Genomic DNA, 2,967 nt, shown 5'->3' on the forward strand with positions numbered 1-2,967 from the left:
GGGAGGCGGAGCTTGCAGTGAGCTGAGATCCGGCCACTGCACTCCAGCCTGGGCGACAGAGCGAGACTCCGCCTCACAAAAAAAAAAAAAAAAAACAAAGCAGAGACCAATATGAAACATAAACAATATGCCAGCAAAAGCTGAAGGAAAACGGGACTTAAGTAAGGCAATAGCAGTTTGGAGAATGGAAGATGGAGGAGGCTCTTTCAGAAGAATGAGATGACTTTTGCCATGCTAGTATGCCAAAGGACGTGGAAAAATAAAAAGCTGTGTAGAGTAAGGAGATATATTTAACTGGAGAAGACACTGGCAAAAAAGTACTGGAACTCTTACAGATAAAAGGGACCTTAAAAGATGCTAAAACCCCCTAATTCCAAGATGAGAAAAAGGCGATCCAGGCCAGGCATAGTGGCTCACGCCTGTAATCCCAGCACTTTGGGAGGCCGAGACAGGTGGATCACTTGAGATCAGGAATTCGAGACCAGCCTGGCCAATATGGCAAAACCCATCTCTACTAAAAATACAAATATTAGCCAGGCATGGTGGTGTGTGCCTTTAGTGCCTGTAGTCCTAGCTACTCAGGAGGCAGAAGTATGAGAATCACTTGAACCCACAGCGGCACTCCAGCCTGAACCCACCATGGTACTCTAGCCTGGGTGACAAAGTAAGACCCTGTCTCAAATTAAAAAAAAAAAAAAAAAAGCAGATCCAAAAAGGCCAAACGAGTTTTACCCAGAGCTAATGAGTAGCAATGCTGGCAAGGAATCCAGGTCTTCTAATTCCTTTTCCTTAAGCACTCTGGGAAAGCACTGTACCAGGTACCCTTAAAGAATCTAAAAGAAATGTCAGTTTCCTTACCTTCAAAGAACTTAAAATGTTGCTGAAATGATAAAACACATGAAAAAGAAAGAAAAATGTGAAAACAGGATATAAATTTCTGAAGTGCCAAATTATGCACTACAGGAATATATTAGGCATTTAGGAGCTGGGTTCCAACAACTAAAAGGAAGATCAGGAACAAAAACAAAAGGAACCAAGAGACAAACCAGTGATTGTTGAAGTGGTACTCAAAGGAAAATAATCTTGATGACTTGTGTTCAGAATGGCACAAAGGGAGAGGAAGGGAAGAAAACGGGAGGAATAATAGTAAACTTTTTAAAAAAGACCTAAAAAATACAGACTGCTGTTATACCTCATGCAGGTGGCAGATCAAGCAGCTCATGTTTGCAAAATTACTTCAAATTTCAAGACCAGTTACAATATATAACAAGCTGCACAAGTTCCAAGTGTAAGAACTTCACAAGGCCGGTATGACTCACTGATTTGTACCAACAAATCATTGATGGAGCTGTGCTTATAAAAACAAAAGCACAGAATGAAAGAAGTCTATTTTCCAAAGAATTATGAACTTTGAGATTATCTTTTTCTTTTAGAAGGAAGTTCTGGTTTGGTTTGAAGTCTCAAGTTACCAACAAACTTGCTCTAAAATCCACAAAACTACAGTGTCGAGAGATAGGATAAACTATTCATGAAGGTATCACCAGCAAAAGTTCTACTTGCCAACCAGAGTCAGTTATTTATAAGATCTCATTCACCATTTTATTCTAAGATGCTTTACTGGCTTGGCTGCCTCCAGTTCCAACCGCAAGTACTTTACTAAAATATCCTTCAAGCCAGGAACAGTATCTTAAAGTCAATGACACCCTTCATCATACCAGCATTATAACACAGAACCCTGAGATTAATTGCATGTAAAGATCCAAAATCACCAGATGAATAATGAAAATTAAGTCAAATGATTTGTTAGATTTTAAACTGTTTTATAGAAAGCTTTAGGCTTCTATATTTAAAAACCTAGTAATGGTTTGCATTCTCTATAATCTTACAACAAAACAAACAAAAAAAAACCCCAAAACCCTACAGACCAGAAATCAAAAATAGCTTTACACAAACAAAAGGAAAATTGTAGGTTTGCTGAGGGCATCAGCCACTTAATTTAACCCCATTTCATCAGAAGCAGGAAGCCACACTGCTGTTTTCACCAGTTACTAAGAAACAAGATAAAGGACAGATTGGGACAGAGAGTCTATCGCTAAAAGTATTATTTTGACGCAATTACTGAGAATTCCCAAAGTGTCACTAATAGACAAGAAAGAGCATCCAGGACTGCCTCTAAATGAGTCTACCTACAACAGAATCAGTGGTTAAGTAAAGACAAGACTTACTGGAGCTTGGGGGTTTTTTCCCCCTCTTCCATACTCCCATCCTCCCATCCTCAACCCCCCTCCCCAAGCAGGAAAGAAAGCTCCCCCAGCATAAACACAGGCCATTGCTCAGGGCTCGTCACCACAACAAACTGGAGGTTAGACCAACGCTCCTGGAGATGGAACTCCAGGTCTTGGTTGCTAGGCACAAAAAGGGGACTCTTCCCCACAGACCTGTGAACAGTGTGGGTCTTACCAGAATTTTGGTTGTTTCTCCACCTTTCCTTTTTTGTTTTTTTAACGAAAGCTTTGAAAGAGGTGACAGCAAAAGTTTCCCCTTGGGCCAGACCTCTAGATCTGCCTTGCACAGATATACATTAGGTGGGCTGGTCTCACGTAGTCTCCACCGTCATTACAAATTACAAGCCTAACGACTACAGAACATCAGCGAAGACGACAGAAAAGCTCCCACACCCACCCCACTGTTGTCCGCTCCAGGCACGGCTTCCTGGTCCCAAACAGCACAAACAACCCAAAATCATGGTGATAAGCCGAGCTGTGAAATACACACGCACAAGCCACACACTGGGAACCTGCCATGACAGCCGGGGGAAAAACCGGCCAAGTGAGGAGACGCAAGGCGGTCCCGTCACTTAAGGACAACACGCCCAGGCGAGAAGTGGCAGGAGGCAGGGGGAGTTGCCCCGAAAAACAGCTCGGAGCCTGCCCACCTTCCTGGGAACGCAATCCCCTCAGCGGCCGC

The 2,967-nt window shown here is 42.6% G+C and overlaps 1 protein-coding gene across 1 annotated transcript in view; it reads right to left on the reverse strand.

Moving 5' to 3' along the window:
- Positions 1 to 2,967, reverse strand: part of HIPK1 (homeodomain interacting protein kinase 1) — a 47,973-nt gene that overhangs the window by 44,105 nt on the left and 901 nt on the right. The window lies entirely within an intron of this gene.

Source organism: Colobus angolensis, unplaced genomic scaffold, assembly GCF_000951035.1.
Source record: "Colobus angolensis palliatus isolate OR3802 unplaced genomic scaffold, Cang.pa_1.0 Scaffold124, whole genome shotgun sequence".
In the NCBI taxonomy this organism is placed as follows: domain Eukaryota; kingdom Metazoa; phylum Chordata; class Mammalia; order Primates; family Cercopithecidae; genus Colobus; species Colobus angolensis.